The sequence below is a fragment of the Pongo pygmaeus genome, chromosome 3 (assembly GCF_028885625.2).
Source record: "Pongo pygmaeus isolate AG05252 chromosome 3, NHGRI_mPonPyg2-v2.0_pri, whole genome shotgun sequence".
Classification (NCBI taxonomy): Eukaryota; Metazoa; Chordata; class Mammalia; order Primates; family Hominidae; genus Pongo; species Pongo pygmaeus.
The window spans coordinates 55,178,918-55,203,424 of record NC_072376.2 but is presented as its reverse complement, the minus strand read 5'-3'; the positions used below and the strand labels follow the sequence as shown (position 1 = coordinate 55,203,424).

Genomic DNA, 24,507 nt, shown 5'->3' with positions numbered 1-24,507 from the left:
GGCATCTATAGATCTCTTACAGCCTTCTCTCACAAGTCATTTCAAGCAGATTTCCCTGGGGCTTAATTGGAGAATATTACCATCAGCTGCCTCATTAACAGAAGCTGTTCAAGATGAAAACCTCGCCTTTTGCCAAAGACAGGATGAGTTTTTCTACTGAGCTAGGACATGAATAATGATTAAACATCTAGTACACATCAAGCCTATGCTGATGAACATGAAAGCTACAGTCTCTGCCCAAGAAGTTCACAATTAGGTACAGGAAATTTAAAAAGGCAGGTAATTATCATCCAGGATGATATGCTAGAGATTCAGGGTACTATGGGGAGCCCATTGGAGAGGCAATTAACTCTGATTTGGAGAGTCTGAGGATGGCTCTTGGAGAAAGTGGTTGGTAAGGTGAGACTTATCAGCTCTCCACAGACAAATGATGTGTGCAAACATGGGTACAACTGATGGCTGTAGGGAGAATACAGTTTTCAAAGAGGAAAGAAAAGTCTGAAGCAAAGCCCTGGAGAATAAAAGAGCATGGTATGTGTAAAGTTCTGAGTGAATTTGGGAATGGCTGAAGCATTTCAAGTACTGAGAAGAGAGAAGACTGGAGAGGTTAGCCAGATCCTGAGGATTTTGAGGGTGTTTTAAGACAATTAGATTTGCTATAAAGAGCAAAATGGGCCCAGGAGCAGTGGCTCACACCTGTAATCCTAGTACTTTTGGAGGCCGAGGTGGGCAGATCATCTGAGGTCAGGAGTTCGAGACCAGTTTGGCCAACATGGAGAAACCTTGTCTCTACTAAAAACACAAAAATTAGCTGGGCATGGTGGCACAGGCCTGAAGTCCCAGCTACTGGGGAGGCTGAGGTGGGAGAATCACTTGAACCCAGTAGGTGGAGGTTGCAGTGAGCCGAGATCGCGCCACTGTGCTCCAGCCTGGGCAGCAGAGCGAGACTCTGTCTCAGGAAAAAAAAAAAAAAAGAGCAAAATGGAGCCCCTGAAATGTGCTATTGCAAGATTGGTGTTTGGGAAGATCATTCTTTAACTTGTACGGCTAGATTAAATGGCAAGCTTGGAGATTGGGTGAAGTAGCTTGGAGCCTATTACATTAATACAGTTGAGACAGAATGGTGGCTTCATCTTAAAAATGGCAAGTGCGATAGAGTGGATGAGCTTACACATTTCTTAGGAGATAAATTCCATAAATTTGACGCTTGTTTTAATGTGTATATTGTGGTAAAATAAGACAAACAAAGGGAATTTCTGGTGCCTACCCTGTATAGATTCTTGGTTGATTCTGAAGTTAACTGTCAGAATTCATAGTCCTTTCACAATTTTTCTGAGGAGGCCATACATTTTGCATTAAAAGAAATGACAAGCCAGAGTTCAGTGTGCTCACAGATTTGACCCTTCCATTAGGCCTCTGTTGCACATATACATTTGTGATTTTAACCATTTTTATGGTTTATCCATTGTATTGGATTTATTTCCTCAACCCTACAATGGAATTAGATGTTACTGATTTTCACAGATCCCACAGATCAAGAAAAAGATAAGAAACATATGCTACAAACTAGACAAAAGTCCTGTTATTTAGGATACTAAGGCATTTTAGTGAAGCCCCTGGGAATCTTTTAGCTGAGAGGCCCTTGACAGTTTTCTTCTACTATTTAAGAGGTGTCAGAGACAGTTGTCTTGTTAGAGACAATGAGGCAAAGTTTTCCTACTCAGCTCCTCATCTTTGACTATTTTTAGGTTTGTTTCCTGGTGTAATACCAGAATATTTTAAGGTGCTGAATTATGACTAAATCCAAATAAGAAAGAGGTAGAGTAAAAGCTTTCATAACTAGAAGATGAAAGAAAATCTTTATCCAATGGACTATTTCTTCTTTCTTCTGAGAAATGACCTTAGACTGTCAAATCATATCAAACATGACCACAGTACACACTACCAGTCATTAGGAATGCATTCCTTGTTGTTAAGGGAATTGGTAAGGTCTGTGGTTGCAAAGCTCTATGGATAGCTAGTCTTTGCAAACAATGTGGGAGACACACAGTTTTTGGATTCCCTGAGTGTGACAGAATCTTTAAATTTTTATTAAAGTATATAAACAGTTTACACAGTTGTCTCCATTCTCAAACAGACAAAACTGGGCAGTCAAATTTCAGAAAGATATAAACTACTCTTTCAGCATGCCAATGTCTTTTTCTTTGTGTTTTATATGAGGACCATAATCAGATATAGAATTACTATTCAAAAATAACACAAAACAAACAAAAAAAAAGGAAAAACAAAACAGCAATTAAAAAAAGTAAATTTCGAATTGTATTATAAAGAGGACTTTTATAGCACAAAACAAAGGAAAGAAATCACAAAAGCTAGACAGCTTATGTCCTTTAAAAAAAACTTCTATACACAAAAAGTCTTAGTTAGATGAGATGTTCCAGCTCTTTTATAGAAACACAGATTTAGCAACCATCCATGGATGAAAATATCTTCATGAGAGCTCTGGAATCCAGGTGAGAAGTTACAGCAACTGGATGGAGCACAGAAAGAAAGAAACAAAAAAAGGCGCATTGAAAATGGTAAGAACAATTTTACATGACTCATATCATGTCTTCCCCAAGCCTGCAGAATAGAGTACTGAGAAATATCTTCTTGGCTTGTAAGTACTTCTATGCCCATAGGGAAAAAGGAGAATGAAGTATAACGTACAGTTAGGATGAATAAATTCTAAACATCTACTGTATACCATAATGCCAACGGAGAAAAGTAGTCTATTGTACACTTAAAATTGTTCTAAGAGGAAATATGTTAAGGATTCTAATTATTAAATAATATAATAAGTAAAGAGGGCTGATATGGTTTGGCTATGTCCCCACCCAAATCTCATCTTGAATTCCCATGTGTTGTGGGAGAGACCCAGTGGGAGGTAATTGAATCATGGGGGCAAGTCTTTCGTGTGCTGTTCTCATGATGGTGAATAAGTCTCATGAGATCTGATGGTTTTAAAAACTGGAAAACCCTGCACAAGCTCCCTCTTTCTTTGCCTGCCACCATCCATGTAAGACATGACTTGCTCCTCCTTGCCTTCCGTCATGATTGTGAGGCATCCCCAGCCATGTGTAACTTAAGTCCAGTTAAACCTCTTTCCTTTGTAAATTGCTCAGTGTTGGGTATGTATTTATCAGCAGCATGAAAACAGACTAATATAGTAAATTGGTACCAGTAGAGTGGGGCAATGCTTTAAAGATACCTGTAAATGTGGAAGTGACTTTGGAACTGGGTAACAGGCAGAGGTTGGAACAATTTGGAGGGCTCAGAAGAAGATAGGAAAATGTAGGAAAGTCTAGAACTCCCTAGAGACTTGCTGAATGGCTTTGACCAAAATGCTGATAGCAATATGGACAATGAAATCCAGTCTGAGGTGGTCTCAGATGGAGATGAGGGACTTGTTGGCAACCGGAGCAAAGGTGATTCTTGCTATGTTTTAGCAAAGAAACTGGTGGCACTTTGCCCCTGCCTAGAGATTTGTGGAACTTTGAACTTGAGAGAGATAATTTAGGGTATCTGGCAGAAGAAATTTCTAAGCAACAAAGCATTCAAGAGGTGATTAGGTTCTGTTAAAGGCATTCAGTTTTATAAGGGAAACAGAGCATAAAAGTTTGGAAAATTTGCAGCTTGACAATGCGATATTAGAGAAAACCCCATTTTCTGAGGAGAAATTAAATCCGGCTGCAGAAATTTGCCTAAGTAATGAGGAGCTGAATGTTAATCCCCAAGACAATGGGGAAAATGTCTCCAGGGCATGTCAGAGGTCTTCATGGCAGCCCCTCCCATCACAGGCCCAGAGGCGTAGGAGAAAAAAGTGACTTTGTTGGCCGGGCTTTGGATCCCTGTGCTGTGTGCAGCCTAGGGACTTGGTGCCCTGTGTCCCAGCCACTCCAGCCCTGGCTGAAAGGGGCCAACATAGAATTCGGGCCATGGCTTCAGAGGTGCAAGCCTCAAGCTTTGGCAGCTTCTACATACTATTGAGTCTGCCAGTGTACAGAAGTCAAGAATTGGGGTTTGGGAACCTCTGCCTGGATTTCCAAAGATGTATGGAAGATGTATGTTACCAAGGCTTGCATCTTGTTCAGTGAATTTCCCAAGAGAAGCATGTTCCAGTCTTTATCTTCATATATACTCGCAAGTCCTGGGGACCAATGCCAGTTGTTCCTAAGAATTCTTCCATATCCTGCATCCTTGCAGCTTAACTGGCATCACAGGCCGTTAGGGAGAGATATGCTTGTCATCCCTTTTACAGATAATCACTATCACTAGGAATGATTCTCTTGCGCACCTCTCTTCACTTGGTGGTGGGGGGGCAGTGGAGAGACAAACTCTCCCCATGTAGGTAGGAAAGGAAGAGATCATAACATTCTCTACTCATATGTATTTCCTTTAAGTAATTTCCTCAACGTACGTTCCAGTCACTTTTAACAGAGACCGGAAGTGGGTGATGGTAGTTGGTAGCTGAAGGACCAATTTAATCATTTGTTAGTAAGCTCTGTGGGAATATGTTTGTAGCTCTCTCTTAATGTGAGTGTAATATATTACCCACTATCTGTAGCTTTGGGGAATTTGCCAAAATTTTCAAGTAGATAGGAAGCAACCTATTCAACATTCTATAACATATGGCATATATGAATATGCTCATTTGCTGTTCAGAAAAATGAAGGCATATTAAACTAAGATAGATTTAGTGAAAAAGATTATTTCTGACTGATACACCTTATTCTAATCTAGCATTTCCCAGTGCAGTTTGAGAGAACTCCACCTCCAAAGGAGTCATCCTCCGACTCCTAGCATATTAAAGATTCTGAGAAATCACAGCAATGTTCTGTACAAAACCACCACAAAACTCAATGAATAAAAGCAATACTCATATCTTCTTGTACATCTGTGTGTCATTGGGGGCTTGGCTAATATTGGTTGAACTCAACTGGTGGCACTTTGTAGTCCATGGTAGTTAGCATCCTGCTTCCAAGTTAGGAACTGAAGGCAGGGTGGGTGCTCCAGCTTCAGTGTCTTTCATTCTCCTTGTGTCAGAGAGGTTGCCAGAGATATTTCTTCCTCTTATATCACTGGCAGAGGTTCAAGAGAATAAGTACAAACATGTGCATCCTCCTGAGACCCAGGCTTGACACTGGCAAACTGTGATTTTTGTACAGAAACTGTTGGTCAAAGAAAGTCATTTGACCAAGCCCAAAGTCAAGAATTGGGTAAGTACATCCATGATGAGGCCATGGCAATGGTGTGAGTGCAGGTAGGGGAGAAGAATCGGGGCAATAGTTCAATCTAAAATAGTTTTTTTAAATGAAGTTTTTGGAATTCCTTTTTACCCATAGAGTTATTTTTGTTTTCTTATCTGTAAGATAGATGGTGGAGTAGGAAACCTCAGCCTTTATTTTCCCCACAAAGAATAATGATTAGACAGCTGTATGAAAATAAAAATAACTCTAGAAGAGCTAAGGAGTCCACTTAGAAAGCTATAGCCATACCTATGGAAGAAAAAAAAAAACACAAAATAACCACACAAAATAGATAAAAGTGTTTTCTTTTGCCTACATCATCCCATCCCCCAGGTCTGTACTGCTCGCCACAGAAAGGGAACACCCAAGTTCTCAATTTTCTCATAAAGAAAAAGAATATGGTGTGAACAACTAGTTTCCCCAGCCTTTCAAGGCACTGCTCAAACAAATGTATTTACTTTCTCCTCACCCGGATTGCTAAGGAGACTGGTATTATCTGTGATGTCTGGAGACAACCAGGAACAAAGAAAAAGGATATGATCTATCAGCATAAGCCAACAAGGCAGAATCTACTGAGGTCCCCAGTGCCCTGCTCTGCACACACTTCAGCAGCCTCCTCTACTGAGGACCTCAATAGTCCTCATGGTTTACTGGGCACCCCCTGCAGGTTTCACTGCTGAGGACTTTGCAGTGTTCACTGTCATAGACATTAGCAGCTTTTGCTACTGAAGAAATCAACAACCAACACAGCCTCATTGGATGCCCTGCAGATTTTGCCATGGAGGATTCCACAGCTTTTTGCTTTTGCTGTTTCCAGGTACCTGAGCCACTGCTCATCTTCCTTCTCCCTCCCAGGAACCACACCAAATGCTGTCATAACAGGTGCCTTGGCCCAGGGACCCAGAGCAGCCACAGTACACACGCCTGAAAATGGTCCTGGGCCCACACTGCAGGCCCTGGCCTCAGCTCCCACTGCAGCACATATGCCTGTAGCCAGGCTCATATATAACACTAGTCCTGGCTCCCACAGCTGTGTATATACAAGCAGCTGGGCCCAACTCCCATTTCTGGCCTTGACCACTGTGTTTACATGCGTAGCTCCAGTCCTCGCAGCTGAGCACACAGATGCAGTCGTCTGACCTCTGTTACCAGCTCTCACTGCTGCATGCATGCCCGCATAGGACCTCTGCAGCTACGGATGTGTGCATGTGCCCATGGCCAGCCTTGGTCTCCATAGTAACATAGGCATACATAGCTGGCCTAACTCCTGTCCACAACCCACAGTTAGCTCCTGCAACTACTGACATGCAGGCTGCCAGCTTCTATAGCTGTGCTTGGACATGGCTCCAGATCCCACCAGCACATGAACCTGCTGTCAGCCAGAGTCCCTGCTCATGACCCTAACCCTTGCCACTGTGAGAGTGCCTATAGCTGGCCCCTGCTACCACACATGTGCTGGAGCCAGCCTCCATACTCCAGCACAGGAACACCACTGGCCCCAACTCTGGTCTTTGGCTGTTGGACCCAAAGGCACTGCTTAAGACCCCAGCAGCCCTTGCAACTACTGTGAAACTCTGTGTTTCTTGCCATCAAGAATCGTGCAGTTGCCAGTGTCACAGACTCTAACTACATGAACCCCCAAGACACTGCACACCCCCAACATATCCATACCTTCATACTTAGTGCCTGCTACCACTAGACCAGGTGCAACAGCACACTCCAGTGCTCCCCTCAACCCCGACAAGTAAAAATCTTTTGCAAAGATTTGAATGTATAATTCCAGTACAAAAAGTCTGGAAGAGTAGACTGCTTTTTGAAGTCTGTAGAGAACTACATAAGGTTACAGAAATCATGAAGAATCAGAGAGACATGACACCACCAAAGGAACACAGTAAACATCTAGTAACTAATTCCAGAGAATTGAAGATTTGCTAATTGCCTGACAAAGAATTCAAAATAAATGTTCTAAAGGAGCTCAGTGAGCTACAAGAACAGAGATAAATGATTTAATGAAATCAGGAAATCAATATAAGAACATCAATATAAGAAATCAGGAAAACAATATAAGAACAAAAGGAAAAGCACAACGAAGAGATAGAAAAATGTAAAACACACATACACACAAACACAAACAAAGACAAAAACTAACAAACAGAAACTTGAGAGCTGAAGACTACAATGACAGAACTAAAAAATCCCATACAGAGCTTCAACAGAAGACGAGAACAACAAGAAGAATAAGGAAACTCAAAAACAGATTATTTGAAATCATCCAGTAAGAAGAGAAAAAAAAAAAAATGTATAAGGAAAGCCTATGGAATCTAATAGCCAAAGCAACCTTGGGCAAAAAGAACAAGTTGGAGTCATCATACTACCTGATCTCAAAATATACTACAAAGCTAATGTAATCAAAACAGCACGGGGGCTGAGAATGGTAGTTCAACCTATAATCCCCGTGCTTTCAGAGGCCAAGGTGGGAGTACTACATGAGGACAGGAGTTTGAGACCAGCCTGGGCAACATAGTAAGACTCCATCTCTACAAAAAAAAAAAAAAAGTCAGGTGTGCTGGTGCATACCTGCAGTCCTAGCTACTCAGGAGACTGAGGCAAGAGGATTGTTTGAGCTCTACCTCATGGGGCAGCCAAACAAGACCCTGTCTCTAAAACAAAAACAAACAAACAAACAAAACCAGCATAAGAATAGTGTAACAATAGACATATAGACTAATGGAACAGAGTAGAGAGCTTATAAATAAATCCAGGCAATTACCGTCATTGATCTTTAACAAAGGTACCAAGAATACGCAATAGGGAAAGGAGATTCTCTTCAATAAATACTGCTGAGAAAACAATATCCCCATGCGGAAGAATCAAATTGGATCTTTATTTGACACCATTAATTCAGAATGAATTAAAGATTTAAACATAAGACCTGAAACTATGAAACTCCTGGAAGAAAATATGCAAAAAAAGATTTTTGACATTAGTTTTGGTAATGATTTGTTGAATATGACTCAAAGCATAGGCAACAAAAGAAAAATAGAAAAATAGAATTGAATCAAACCAAAATGTTTCTGCATAACAAAGCAAACAATCAACAGAATGAGGAGACAACCTACAGCATAAGAGAAAATATTTGCAAATCATATATCTGATGAGTAATTAATACCCAAAATACATACAAGGAAATAAAACAACTCAATAGCAAGAAAACGAATAAATTGATTAGATATTTCTCAAAAGAAGGCATATAAATAGCCAACATGTACGTGAAAATAATGCTAGATATTACTAATCATCAGGGAAATAAAAATTAAAACCAAACAAGATATTACCTCACATCCGCTATCATGTCTATTATCACAAAGCCAAAACATAAGTGTTGGTGATGTGGAGAAAAGGGAACCCTTGTAAACTCTTGGTGGGAATGTAAATTACTCCAGTTACTATGGAAACTAATATGGAGATTCCTCAAAAAATTAAAAATAGCAGTACCATATGATCTAGCAATTCTGTGTCTAGCTATATCTTCAATGAAAATGAAATCAGTATGTGGAAAAGATATCTGTACTCCCATGTTTCTGGAAGGATTATCAAAATAGTCAAGATACAGAAGCAACCATCAATGAATGAATGAATACCGAAAATGTGGTATATATACACTGTGATATTATGATTATTATTTATATAATGGTTTTCAGCCTTGGCTCATAGCTCACAACTCCCATAACCATTGTTACAATCTTTTGTTATGATGTTGGGGCACTTAAAGCCTCAGAAGCAGACCTCAGGAAACAAAACTTATCTCTCTGACCTTTTTGTGTCCCCCTTTCACTTGCCTAAGGCAGGACTCTAATCTGACTGTGGGTCATAAGACCTTCATTCCAGAGAGTCCTGCTTCCTTCTCTGGAGGAAGCAACCCTGAACAGAGGGAAAGAAGAATCTCACCATACAGGCCTCAGCAGCTTTAGCATGGACAACAAATGAAGTCTCTGTAAAAGGCCCAAAGGACAGGGTTTGGTGAGCTTCTGGAGAGCTGGATACATGGAGGTTGACAGAAATGTAAAGAAGAACTCATTTACATGCCAGGAGGGTGGAACACCCCAATTCCATGAGGATAGCAGCTCCTGTGCTCCAGACCCCTCCAGACCTCACCCCATGTGTCTCTTCATCTGGCTGTTTATTTGTCCTTTAAGATCTCCTTACTCAACCAGTAAATGTAAGTAAATGTTTCCCTGACTTCGGTGAGCTGCTCTAGCACATTAACTGAACTCAAAGAGAAGGTTGTAGAAATTCTGCCTTGAAGCCAGTCAGTCAAAATTTCTAGAAGTCCGAACATGTGACTACAGGGAAGGAGGGGGAAGTCTTGTGAAACTGAGCCCCCTCGACCTGTGGATTCTGACACTCTCTCTGGGTAGATAGTGGCAAAACTGAATTGAAGGACTCCCAGCTGGTGTCCACTGTTTGGTATGTGTGGAAAAACTCCCACACCTTTGGTCACAGAAGTCGTCTTGTGTGTTGATGATTGTTGTGGTGAAGTGAGGCAGAAGAAAATTGCAGTTTGGGAGTTTTTCCCTGAAACACACACACACAATAGAATACTATTTAGCCTTACAAAGAATGAAAATTCTGTCATTTCCAACAACATGGATTAACCTGGAGGATATTTTGCTCAGTGAAATAAGCTAGGCACAGAAAGACAAATGATGCATGACCTCATTTATATGTAGGATCTAAAAATGTGGAACTCAGAGACTAGAGTGATGGTTATCTGGGGCTTGGAAGAGTGTGAGATATGGGAAGATGTTTGCCAAAAAGTACAATGTTTCAAGTGGACAAGAGGAGTAAGTTCTCTAATTCTATTGCATAGCAGAGTGATTATAGTTAATAATAACATAAACTTGAAATTGCCAAAAGAACAGATCTTAAAGACTTAACATGGAATATAAGATACAAACCCTTGCATATAATTTGGTTCCTATTTTTTTCCATCTAATGTAAAATCCTTCCCCTCAATCTTTGTACAACCCAAACACGGTGATCTCTCATAGTCTCAAAACTGCTGTGTTTTCTCCTGTCCTTCCATTTTCAGAGACTCCCTCTACCATGAGTCCTTTCTCGTCTTCACCAATTAACTTTCCCTTTCCTCCAAGTTTCAATCAATCACGACTTCCTTGGCTAAGCCTTCTGGGACCCCCAATCTTGGTCAGGTCCTTGCATTATAAATTCGAATAATCTCAGTGTGACTAACACATTACTTATTACAGTGGAAATGCTATATTTCTTTCTGTGATTATTTGATTAATGTATCTCCTAGTAACTCAACTGTAGGCTCCAAGAGGACAGGAAATATGTTGTATTTATCATCTGGTATCACTAGGGCCTTGCAAAGAACCTGCCATGGGTTCAAGAAATATACATATTAATTATTTTAACTATTATTTCCTACAGTGTAGGATAAAAATAGCTTTTAATATCTGAGATTATGTTATGATAACACAAAAAAGAAACATTTTGTATAGACATTCACTTCTTGTCATGGAATGATTATAACTTTTTTTCTTAAAGTCTGTTTTTTTAAAAAAAATCAAAATTTTTCTTAAATTATGCCTCTCAGGAGGGTATACCTGTGTTTATAACCCCCCTTTCTTTTTTCACGCCACCCTCTGTCCTTTCATCTTCAAAAGATCTCTTTTAGTACTGAACCCTAAATTAAACTGATTCCAGAAATCCTCAATTTTGGCAAATCACAGTGCCTTCTTTACCAAGTTAAAGGAAACACTGATTTACATGAATAGATGAAGTCTTTACCATCTCAAATTCCTGTTATAATTAGTTTCAGAAGAACAGATCCTTGTTATGTCTATTTCTATTCTTTTCCTCATCTGCGACAGGGGAATGAGTCATTAGAATTTTAATGTCTGTGTTAAATGCCAGCAGTGGTCTGTTGTTATGCTTTAACTACTTCAATATTCTGAATTCTGAATGGCTAATCCATTCTACCTTTTATTATAAGAGAACAGGAATGAGCTGCTAATCAAACAAGAGAGCATGGTAAAGGTCAAATGAGTGCAAAATCACCTGTCTATCATTAAATAATGACAGAATTAGAAGGCTTGCCTTTGTGACTAAGATTGAAATTGGAACATAGAATGTCACCACATGAATCCTCTAGATTGACAGAGAATGTGGTTGAGGGAGGAATGGCAAAGAATTAACTATTTTAAAACAATTTTATTGCATATGGAAATTCTAAAAGAATATGTTCTTTAGCCACAGGAAACGGTTTTTAATAATAATAGTGGTTCTGATAATAATGGAATAGAAATAGAGCATTGTTATAATCTTGTATGAATGCAAAAATTTTTGACTAAACCTTTAAAAAGAAGTCAAGTCTTATTCTTGAAGCAATTCATAAATTTTACTGAGATGGTATGTATATCCTTTCAATTTAATCTTGTGCTTATATTTTTAAATTCAAAAATAATTACTTTGAGTTTGTAAGTTGTAAGATGCTATTATTGGAACTGAATTGATCTTTATTTCATGTATTGTTTGGCTTCATTTTAATCTTTATACTCAGTTCTTTTTTTCTTGCCCAGAAAGTCTGCCAAATAATACTACTTCAGATTTCTAAATCACCACTTATTTAAATAGACTTTCAAATAAATGATTCTACAAGGTGCTGTTTCTTTTGCTGTTGATTAGGTCAAATTTACTTTTAACTTCTTTCTCATTATTATTATTTTTTTAAATTCAGAGCAATAGGTTTATGCCATTGTTTCAGGAATAAAAGCTATGTGCCAACCACCAACTTAATTTTTTTTTAATAAAGATACTCACTCACTTTATGTGTAGATTATTCAGAATAATTGCTTTTCCTTCTGCTGTCTCCTGCAGATTTTCTTTGCCTGCTGTACTACTTTTCAGAAACTTCACTGTAGAAAAAAAAGAGGAGATGAAACTGCAAGAGTGAAGTTCAGTCTAATGACCAAATGAAGTTTGTGGTGTTATCTGTATGGTTCAATCTCCTCTGCCCCTTTTATCTTCCTAAGTGTGGATCTTTGGCAATTAAATTTATTTATACCTTTACCAGGTGTTGAAGTATCCACAAGGTCATCTGAAAGGTTCTTTGTTTTATATAGATAACAACCCTAAAGCACTTGACCATTTATCATAAGTTAGATTCTTTGGGCTAGCAATTGCTTTATTAGCTAGCAGGCTCAGAGAAAAATTTTTGGGATAATCGGTGTTATAGACACGCAGTCCTTTGTAACAGCAATAGAAATCTTGGAAGTTCAGAAGCAGTTGTATACAGAAGTCCAAAATAAATTATTGTTACTCTTATGACAAAAGTAAGGAGCTAAATTAGCTGATCCAGAAGAAAATCAGAACACTGTGCTTAAGGATATAATTTTATAGCTCATGGAAGTTGAAAGGTAGACAACAATCTTATGTGCAAACTAATAGAAAAATAGAGAAGGTCCGCAAAATAGAAGTCACTATTAAAGCATGTGATTTATAGATCTGCCAGAGGGGACTCTAAGAGTCTCGATTTCAGTGAGATTATTTGAAAAATCTATTCAGAGATGTGCAATGTAGAGGCCAAGAGAAGAGTGGAATAAAATTGATAGAATCCTTCACCTTCGCAGGCTCAACACATGGCTTAGAGGCTCAGTAAAAGTGAAGTTGGCAGTATTTTAAGTCTATGATATATAAAGGAAGCTGTGTCATTGTTATGAGTTCCCATTAAAATTGACAAAAATTCACAGTTTAGGCAAGTCAGTTTTTTCAATATTTCTGCATGTTGAGTCTAACACTTTTTTTCTCATTGTTGGGTGGGGGGAACATAATCAAACTTGGAGAATCCTTGAGACCTAGGGGTTTATGTTTACAAATCCAAATTTCTTTTCATCAGGTGTCTTTACATTGTTTTAGTCTTGAACTAGAAGATGAAAGCATCAAATAAAGAAATATACTGTGGGTATGTGGATCACAAAAAAAGGTAAGAGAATGAAAAAACAAAAACAAAACATGATGTAGTGATAGAATGAGATTCAAATAGGCAAACATTGCAAGATCTCTGATAATTGCAAATACGTAATTTAATGTGTTGTATTTGACACATGCATAAGATCACCCTACAAGGCTACCCAAGGTTGGGCACAAGCATTTGAAGGTCATCTTTGTCAGTTGCGGCACTTTAAAAACATTAAATTCATTAATTCACTAAAATTCATGTAAGAATAAGAACCAATCATAAAAATATATTATTTTTATTGTCTTTGAACTTTTAAAGGACTCTTAATCAGTGATCACTAGGGAAACAATCTGTCAAAAGAATTGAGCACTTAATATATTCCTGGCACTGTGCTACTTGTGTAAGTATGTTGCAAACCATATGTAATACACAATTAAGACTCTTAAGCAATTAGGCCGGGAATGGTGGCTTACGCCTGTAATCCCAGCACTTTGGAAGGCTGAGACGGGTGGATCGCTTGAGGCCAAGAGTTCCAGACTAGCCTGGCCACACTGGTGAAACCCTATCTCTACTAAAAATACAAAAATTAGCTGGGTGTCATGGTGGGCGCCTGTAATCCTAGCTACTCAGGAGGCTGAGGCAGGAGAATCGCCTGAATCCGGGAGGCACAGGCTGCAATTAGCCGAGACCATGCCACTGCACTCCAGCCTGGGTGACAGAGTGAGTCTCCATCTCAAAAAAAAAAAAAAAAAAAAAAGAGAAAAAAAAGACTCTTAAGCAAAAGAATTTTATCTTAGGAGATAAAATCTGAAGCAAGGGAAAGGAACAACTCAGTACTCAGTACTGTGATGTTAAGCCTAACAGTGCCTGCACCACATTTGACCATCACTAAATGTTGAATAGAATTATTTTATTCATTCATCTATTAAAAGGGTGGAAACAGCCACTGAAGTGGCTTTCCTCATGCTCCCTTGACACTGCTGTCACCTCCTAAATACTGGAAAATGTGAAGTAAAAATGGGAGGAGGGGAGAAGTCATGGAGTGGTCGGTAAACATGATCATTTGATAACTTCTGTTTAACTCAATTGCACTTTGGATATATGTGTATTAATCCGTTCTCACACTGCTATAAAAAAATACCCAAGACTGGTAATTTATAATGGAAAGAGATTTAATTGATTCACAGTTCCACATGGCGGGGGACGCCTCAGGAAATTTACAATTGTGGCAGAAGGAGAAGTCACGTCTTATATGGTGGCAGGAGAGAGCGAGTGTGTGGATCCTGTGGCTGCTGCAACTGCACACTCAGACCCTGGCTGGAGGGGGTGTGTGAGAGAGCAAGTGCAGGGTCCAGCTAGCCATTCCAAGTGCTGGAACAGGAGAGGGCTCAATGTGGGGCTTGTGGCTGGACTAGTCATGTTGCAAGTGACTCTCATGGTGGGTTCCAGTGTCCAGATGAGGGGAATGTGGTGGTGCCCAGGCAGTGGTGTCTGTGACCCTGAAGCCCCAGACAGGGTGTTACAGCATGCTAATTTGCTCTTTTAGTCCCACTGTCTGCAGCCTGATGGACAGCAGCATGTTAACAGCTCTATCAGCCCCTTGTCCTACTTGGGACCATGGCTCTGGGGCTTAGCTACTTCCCATTATGTGGGGCAGAGGGCCATAGTGTTACAGCCTTCTTTGTACCCCTGTTCAGTGGGTCCTCAGTTCTTGCACCATATCCAAGAAGAATGAGTTTATGCTGACAATCAAAGGGTGAGGAGGGTGGAAAATAACTTTATCGAGCAATGAAACGCTCTCAGCAGAGAGGGAATGCGTGGGTGGTACCCCATCCAAAGTTGTGTGGTCTCTCTCACAGTGTGGCTGGGGTTGAGGCCTTTATGGGCTTAGAATGAGGAGTGAGTGCTGACTGGTTATTGAGTATGCAAAAAAGGTTAAAACAAAGACACCACTCAAAGGTGGGCATGACATTATAAAAAAAACCAATTAGGGAAAGATAAGCATATGTAACATAGGTGAAGGGTGGGGATCAATCAGAGAAACACATGCAAAATGGGAAGACAGGTTCTCAGTCCGGCCCAAGGATTTACCTGGGACTTGCAGCTAGACTTTAAACTGTCCTTGGCTTGAAGGTCAGGTTTTGCCAGGGACCCAACCCTGTCTGCCTAGGATTTGTCTGTCTCATGCCTCTGTCACTATCACAAGAATAGCAAAGGGAAACCACCCCCATAATCCAATAACTTCCCTCCCTCACAGGTAGGGATTACAATTAGAGATGAGATTTAGATGGGGTCACAGAGCCAAACCACATCAATATTGTTGTAGAATCATGAAGAAAATGGAGAACCTAAAAAGTTAGGAAAGCATAACTGGTAAGAAATTTGGAGTGAGAATGTGGGATAAAATGCAGTACCTTGGCTAATAAAGTAGCTCATCCATGTACTGGCTGAGCACATTAACCCAGATGATTGCCTGTTTTCTCTTTTATTTTCTGTGTAAACTGAGAGAAATCAACAGTTCTCATTCCTATTAAGCCTGGGTAGAAGTGCATCAATAGAGCTTCCACACTCTGTTGTATCAGATTTATCATGAAATGAATAAAATTCTAACTTCTAGTCTCTTCCTTGCACAGGAACCTTCTAAGGCTTTCAAAGACACACTAGGAAAATGTTCACAAGGTCAAGCATTTGTAAAATTTGCAAAACTAAGACACATTTTAACCATGTTTGATTAAGTTACCTCCCTGATTTCCTCTCTATCACACTTTGCCAGATATTGGGTAGCACTGGAGTGTTTATGGCATTTTGGGGATCCAAGTAAAGTAGAGTTAAGGGTATATTTGGTTTTTACTCTAGTGGGGTATGTTTATATTGCTAACATTTCCTCTAGGTAAAGTTTGGATATTGCTTGTTATTCAAGTGTGAAAATGACTTCTAGGAATCCTCTTACTGGCCATTCTGTTGACTTATCTGGCATTGGTGTACTTCAGTGCAGAGGCAGAGTTTAAATCTTATATGAACATGTATTATATCCCATGACATTCTGCACTAAAATTATGTGATTTTGGACAAGAAGCAAAGTTTGAAAAGTATAGAGCCAGAAGCTAGTCTGTAGAAATATTTCCCAATCCTCAGACATGCAATCTGAAGTTTTAGTTATTGTAAACACTGGTGAAACTGGAACTTCTCTCCTGTCTGGAATCTTCTAAATAATACATATTTACTTGTACAAATGTATAAACCCACTATTGTTTTTGTTTGGTGATGAGACTTGTGCTTATACTTATTTTTATTAATACTAAAAAGTGGGTATATCTGTGTATAAACTTACATGTCTTATGCATATTAGCATCTAAGATTATAAGACAAGGATGCTCACTTTCACTGCTCTTATTCATCATAGTACTAGAAGTCCTCACCAGAACAATCAGACAAAAGAAAAAATAAAAGGCATTCAAGTTAGAAAAGAGGAAGTCAAATTGTCTCTGTTCACTGATGATATGATCTATTTCAGGACACAAAATTAATATGCAGAAGTTAGTATTGTATCTATATATCAATAACAATCTGAGGACTAAATCAAGAAGGCAATCCCATGTACATTAGCTACAAAAAAAAAAAATACCCAGGAATATATTTAACCAAAGAGGTGAAAGATCACTGTAAGTGGAACTACAAAGCACCAATGAGAGAAAATATAGACAACACAAATAAATGGAAAATATGCCATGCTCATGGATTGGAAGAATTAGTATTTTTAAAATAAACGTACTGCACAAAGCAATCTATAGATTCAACATAACCCTTCAAACTACCACCATAATTTTTTTTACAGAATTAGAAAACAACAATTCTAAGTTCACGTGGGGCCAAAAAGAGCCTGAATAGCTAAAGCAATCCTAAGCAAAAAGAATATAGCTGGGGAAATCACATTACCTGTCTTCAAATTATACTACAAGGGTATAGTAACCAAAACAGCATGGTGCTGGTATAAAAGTAGACACAGAGATAAATTAAACATAATAGAGAACAGAGAAATAAAGCAACATACCTACAACCAACTGATCTTTGAAAAAACTCAACAAACATATACACTGGGGAAATGACACTGTATTCAATAAATGGCACTGCAGAAGAATGAAACTGAACCCACACGTCTCACCATATAATATGGTTTGGCTCAGTTTCCCCACCCAAATCTCATTGTGAATTGTACTCCCATAGTTCCCACATGTTGTGGGAAGGACCTGGTGGGAGATAATTTGAATCATGGGAGTGGTTTCCCCGTACTGCTCCTATAGTAGTGAATGAGTCTCACAAGATCTGATGGTTTCATCAGGGGTTTCCGCTTTTGAATCTTCCTCATTTTTTTCTCTTGCCAGCACTATGTAAGAGGATTTTTCACCTCCTACCATGATTCTGAGGCCTCCCCAGCCATGTGGAACTGTAAGTCCAATTAAACCTACTTTTCTTCCCAGTCTCAGGTATGTCTTTATTAGCAGTGTGAAAACAAACTAATACACCATATAAAAATATCAACTCAACATGAATTAAAGATCCAAACATAAGACCTGAAGCTATACAAATCATAGAAGAAAAGATAGGAAAAACTCCTTTGACAATGGCAAAGGCAAAGAATTTATGATGAAGTCCTTAAAAGCTAATGCAACAACAACCAATAAACAAATAGGATGTAATTAAACTAAAAAGCTTCTGTCTGGCAAATAAACAGAATAAACAGACAACCTACAGAATGAGAAAAAATATTTGAAAACTACTCATCTAACAAAGGGCTAATACCCAGAATCTACAAGGAACTTAAGTAACTCAAGAAAAAATGAATAACCCCATTAAAAAGTGAACAAAGTGCATGAACAGATATATATATATACACACACACACACACACACACACATACACATATAAAAATATGGAAGAATAACTAAAAAATATATACATATGTACATATAAATAATATATATTTTAATATATACGTGTGTGTGTGTGGGTATATATATATATATATATATATATTTTTTTTTTTTTTTTTTTTTTGAGATGGAGTCTCACTCTGTTGCCCAGGCTGGAGTGCATTGGTGCAATCTCGGCTCACTGCAACCTCAGCTTCCCAGGTTCAAGAGATTCTGCAGCTTCAGCCTCCCGAGTAGCTGGGACTACAGGCTCATGCCACTGCATCCAGCTAATGTTTGAATTATTAGTAGAGTTGGGGTTTCACCATGTTGGACAGGTTGGACTAGAACTCCTGACCTCAGGTGATCTGCCCGCCTTGTCCTCCCAAAGTACTGGGATTACAGGCGTGAGCCAGGGCGCCTGACCAGAACAGATAATTTTTAAAACAAGACATACAAGTGGCCAAAAAACATGAAAGAAATGCTAACCAGGATGTTAACCAGGATGCAAAGAAAACAGAATGCTTATACAGTGTTGCTGGGAATGTATATCATAACAACCTTTATGGAAAACAGTATGAAGCTTTCTCAAAGAACTAAAAATAGAACTACCATTAGATTCAGCAGTCTCACCACTGGGTATATACCCAAAGGAAAATAAATCTATATATACCATGGAATACTATTCAGCCATAGAAAAGGATGAAATCATGTCTTTTGTAGCAACATGGATGGGACTGAAGGCCATTATCCTCAGTGAAATAACTCAGAAAGTCAAATACAGCAAGTTCTCACTTATTGGTGGGAGCTAAACAATGGGTACACATGGACATACAGTGTGGCATAATAGACCCTAAAGACTATAAAAGCTGGGAGTGTCAAAGTTGGGAGACAGTTGAAAAACTGCTTATTGGTTTCAATGTTCACTGTTCAGATGATGGGTACACTCAAAGCCTAGATTTGCCCTCTACACAATATATACATGTAGGAAACTTGTAACTGTAACCCCTAAATGTATAAAAATTAATTAATTACAAAAAATATTAGTTGTAGTGTTAACTGGTATATCTTGTCTTGGAAAAATATGGCAGCTCCTATGAAACATCTTGGAAAATTGTCACTGACGTTACAAAACACCCAGAAGAAACAAGTGGTCTGGTGAGAAAACTTACTCATCTTTGCGTACATATGTATACATGAGTAATTTGATTACACATTTGTGTGGGATAATATAACCTAAAAGAAAATGTAAAATTTAACTTAAATTGTATTTGTAAGTTGTAATTTCATTAGTTCTGCATTATTGAAGTACATATAGGAAAGGTGTGGAAATGCATCAGGCAGTTAGTATGAATATTTTTTTTTTTTTTTTTTGAGACGGAGTCTCTCTCTGTCACCCAGGCTGGAGTGCAGTGGCACGATCTCGGTTCACTGCAAGCTCTGCCTCCCAGGTTCACACAATCCTCCTGCCTCAGCCTCCTGAGTAGCTGTGACTACGGGTGCCCGCCTTCTCGCCTGGCTAATTTTTTGTATATTTAGTAGAGACGGAGTTTCACCCTGTTAGCCAGGATGGTCTCGATCTCTTGACCTCGTGATCCACCCGCCTTGGCCTACCAAAGTGTTGGGATTACAGGTGTGAGCCACCGCGCCCAGCCAATACAAATACGTTTTGCTCAGTTTTGTAATGTTTATGCTACCATCAGTTTTTTGAAATATGTAACTTTTACTTTTTCTCTTAGAGTCCTCCAAATTATGTTTCAGGCTCCTTAAAAACTTTTTATCTATCCCTGATAAATATTCCTCAATAATAATTTTAAAAATCCATTTGGTTAAATGAACATGAACTCTTAGTCTTTTAACCAGAAATAAGCTATTAGGTTGATGCAAAAGTATTTGCATTTTTTGCCATTGAAAGTAGTGGCAAAAAAAATAAAATTGTATTTTTGGAATAGTTTTCTCTTAAGCTCTTGATAATAAACCTGTAAGTATTAACTGCCTTACAAATGGCAAAAGAGGGCACTTGAAGGAAAGGAAATTCCTTAACAGGACTTTCCTTAGCAGGAAAGTTAGTTGCCTGGGTCATCATTTGGATAAGAAAAAATCCATTAAAAAATGGCAGTATTATTAGTATAATATGCTTAATAACATATATAAAACTTGCCACATATTGTGTGAAATATAGTTCTTTAGTATACGAAAAATATATTGATATCTATAAAGGTATAATTATTTTAACTCTTTTACATATCATGTTATTCGATAAAATTTACTTTCGTGTTTTTTCTTTGTAAGGGTTCATTGATACTCAAAATTCATTTCCTTTGACATAGCTCAGGAGATTTGTTAGTAAAAATCTCACCCAAATTCATAAGAGTTTTCCAATAAAATATTTCAGAAATGAAACATTTTGAAAGAATTGGTCAATTATCACCTTCCCCTAGATAGAGCATGATAGCTTGGTGTATATTTTAATATATCAGTGATACAGTTTGGATATTACTCCCCACCCAAATCTCATGTTGAATTGTAATCCCCAGTGTTAGATGTGGGGCCTAGTGGGAGGTGTTTGGGTTACAGTGGCAGATCCCTTATGTCTTGGTGCTGTCCTCTAGCCAGCAAGTGAGTTCTCTTGAGGTCTGGTTGTTGTAAAGTGTGGCACCTCCGCCCCCAACTCTCTCTCTAGCTCCTGCTTTTGTCATATCAAGTGCCCACTCCTGCTCCATGATCTGCCATGACGGTAAGGTTCCTGAGGCCTCCCCAGAAGCAAATGCCAGTGCCATGCTTCCTATACAGCCTGCAGAACTGTGAGCTAATTAAACCTCTTTTCTTATAAATTACCCAGTGTTGGGTATTTCTTTATAGCAATGCAAGAAAGGCCTAATACAGAAAATTGGTACCAGGCATGAGGCATGGCTATTAAGATATCTGAAAATGTGAAAGCAAATTTGGAACTGGGTAACAAGCAGCAGTCCAAAGAGTTTGAATGGCTCAGAAGACAGGAAGATGAAGGACAGTTTGGAACCTCTTAGAGACTGGTTAAATGGTTGCTACCAAAATGCTGATTGTGATATGAACTTTGAAGTCCAGGCTGCTGAGGTCTCAGATAGAAATCAGAAATGTATTGGGATCAAAGATTATGCATATTATTCCTTAGTAAACAGCTTGGCTGCATTGTGTTTATGCCCTAGAGATCTGTGGAAGTTTGAAGTTGAGAATGATGACCTAGAGTATCTGGTGGAAGAAATTTCTAAGCAGCAAAGTGTTCAAGATGTGGCCTGGATGCTTCTAACAACCTATGCTCAGATGTAGGCACAAAGGAATGACTTACGTTTAGAACTTACATTTAAACAGGAAGCAGAGCCTAAAAGTTCAGAAAATTTGCAGCCTGGTCATGTGGCAAATAAATAAAAACCTTTTGCAAGAGAGAAACTCAAGCAGGCTGTCGAGCAACCATTTGCTAGAGATATCTGCATAACTGAAAATGAGCCAAATGCTAATAGCCAAGACAACTGGAAAAAGGTTTCAGTGACATTTCAGAGAACTTCCTGGCAGCCCTTCTTACCACAGGCCCTAAAGCCTAGGAAAACTGACTGGTTTTGTAGGCCAGGCCCAGTACCTTGCTAGCCTGCACAGCCTTGAGACACTGCTCCCCAAATTCTGGTCGCTTTAGCCCCAGCCTCAGCTCAAAGGGGCACAGGTAAAACTTGAGACATCACTTCAGAGGACACGAGCTATAATTATTGGCAGATTCCACATGGTGTTAAGCCTGTGGGTGCACAGAGTGCAAGAGTTAAGGAGGCTTGGTAGCCTCTGCCTAGACTTCAGAGGATGTATGGAAAAGTCTGGTGTCCAGGCAGAAGCCTGCTGCAGGGGTGGAGCCCTCACAGAGAACTTCTAGTAGGGCAGTGGGGAGGGGAAATGTGGGTTTGGAAGCCCACAGAGTCCCCAGTGGGGTATTGCCTAGTGAAGCTGGGAGAAGGGGGCCACCATCATCCAGAACTAAGAATGATAGATCCATTGGCAGCTTGCACTGTATGCCTGGAAAAGCTGCAGGCACTCAGCTATAGCACTTGAGAGGAGCCATGGGGCTACATCCTGCAAAGTCACAGGGGAAGAGCTGCCCAAAGCCTTGGGAGCCCACCCCTTGCATTAACATGCCATGGATGTGAGGCATGGAGTCAAAAGATGTTATTTCGGAGCTTTAAGATTTAGTGACTGTCCTGCTAGTTTTCGGACTTGTGTGAGGCCTCTAGTCCCTTTCTTTGCCTGATTTCTTTCTCTTGGAATGGGAATGTTTATCCAATGCTGGCACCCTCATTGTATCTTGGAAGTACATGACTTGTTTTGATTTTACAGGCTCACAGGTGGAAGGAACTCATTTTCAGATGGGACTTTGGACTTGGGACTTTTGATTGAGTTGTTGCAGAAATGAGTTAAGATTTTGGGGAACTGCTGAGAAGGCATGATTGTATTTTGCCATGTGAAAAGAATAGGTAATCTGGGGGAAGACAAAGGTGGAATGATATAGTTTAGATATTTGTCCACACTCAAATTTCAGGTTGAATTGTAATCCCCAATCTTGGAGGTGTGGCCTGGTGGGAGGTGTTTAGGTCATGGAGGTTGATCCCTCATGTCTTGGTGCTGTCCTCTCAATAATGAATGAGTTCTCTCAAGATTTGGTTGTTGTAAAGTGTGGTACCTCCACCCCCAACTCTTTCTCTTGCTCCTACATTCACCATGTCAAGTGTCTGCTCCCCCTTTGCCTTCCACCATGATTGTGAAGTTCCTGAGGCCTCTCAGAAAGCAGATGCCAGCACTATGCTTCCTGTACAGCCTGCAAAACTGTGAGCCAATTAAACTTCTTTTCTTATAAATTACCCAGTCTCAGGTATTTCTTTATAGCAATGCAAGAACAGCCTAATACAATCAGTAAATATGTCAGATTCTACAATGAGGCTACTATAATGTGAAGATATTTTTCTTAATCATTTACATTTACAAATACTGAAATTCTTGTTTTATGTTATTGTCTTAGTTCATTTTATGCTGCTATAACAGAATACTACAGACTGGGTAATTAATAAACAACAGAAGTTTATTTGGCTCATGTCTCTGGAGATTGGGAACTCTAAGACTGTGGGGCCTCATCTAGTGAAGGTCTTGCTATGTCATAACATAACATGGTGGAAGTCATCACATGGTGAAAGCAAGTGTAAAAGAGGAAGACAGGTGAACTCATACTCTTATCAGGATCCCACTCCCACAATATTTAGCCCACTCCCAGGATAACAGCACTGATTATCTTAGAAAGATCTCAACTCTTAGGACTGTTGCATTGGGGATTACATTTCAAACATGTGGATCTTGGGAGACACATTTAAACCACAACAGTGATGTTTTGAATAATAAATATACATCTACAAATGTGTTTCTTTCACCTGGCAATGCCTTCTTCTGATAGTTTTATTCTTCAAATTTCAATTATTCCAATAAAATTTCCTCATTGGCCCTCTTTAACACTTTTTCCTCTGAAATCTTATATTACTTATTGCTTTACAAATACTCTTTAAAAATTATTCCACACTGGTATCTAAATTCTTCATTTTTTTTTTAAGTCTTATCTTCCCAATTGGCTTTTAATTTCCATCAGGAAAGGATCCATGTGTTTTGACTTCTTGGTACTGCTCACAGTAATATGTAAATAATTAAGATTTAATATAATTGGGTTTAACTTATTTCATGTAGATTCCAATTGATTTTTCCAATTAGATGTGTGAGATTTTTATTCATTAAAATACACAATTATACTAGCATCCATTTTTACTTGTCCAAAGAATGAGCTAAGATTTAAGTTATATTTTGCGATCTTGAGATACATTTCATATGCTCTTCATTGAATCACTTTTCTATTCATCTTCAAATTCCAGCTATAAAATATGATATGCAATTGTCTTAGCTCAGATTTACCACAAATCCTTGTTCTATAAGATACCATGTATTCATATATTCATAAAAATATCAACAGAAATAATATATTAATAAATATTTAAGTATGTAATTTCAGAAAGAGATGGTAATGTATCAGGACAGATTTTAGTTAGGAGACACAATATGCTTATCCAAGCACAAAGTTGGTTTTTATCAATTGATATTAGTTTTTGATTATATACTATATGTAAGTACTCTATTTAATTGGAATTTTCTCATTAATAATAATAATAAATCATACCTATATTGTAACTTGCAATTATCAAAGCACCTTTCATTTCCACCTCATTTTCTCTCTTTCTCTTTTTCTCTTTCTTTTTCCCTGTTCTTTTAGTCTTTG

The 24,507-nt window shown here is 38.8% G+C and overlaps 1 long non-coding RNA gene across 2 annotated transcripts in view; it reads right to left on the bottom strand.

Moving 5' to 3' along the window:
- Positions 1–24,507, bottom strand: part of LOC129034868 (uncharacterized) — a 48,385-nt gene that overhangs the window by 6,650 nt on the left and 17,228 nt on the right. For both annotated transcript variants that reach the window (XR_008502041.1, XR_008502040.1), the window contains exon 3: positions 12,136–12,226. This is a non-coding gene — a long non-coding RNA (uncharacterized LOC129034868). The remainder of the gene's footprint in view (positions 1–12,135; positions 12,227–24,507) is intronic.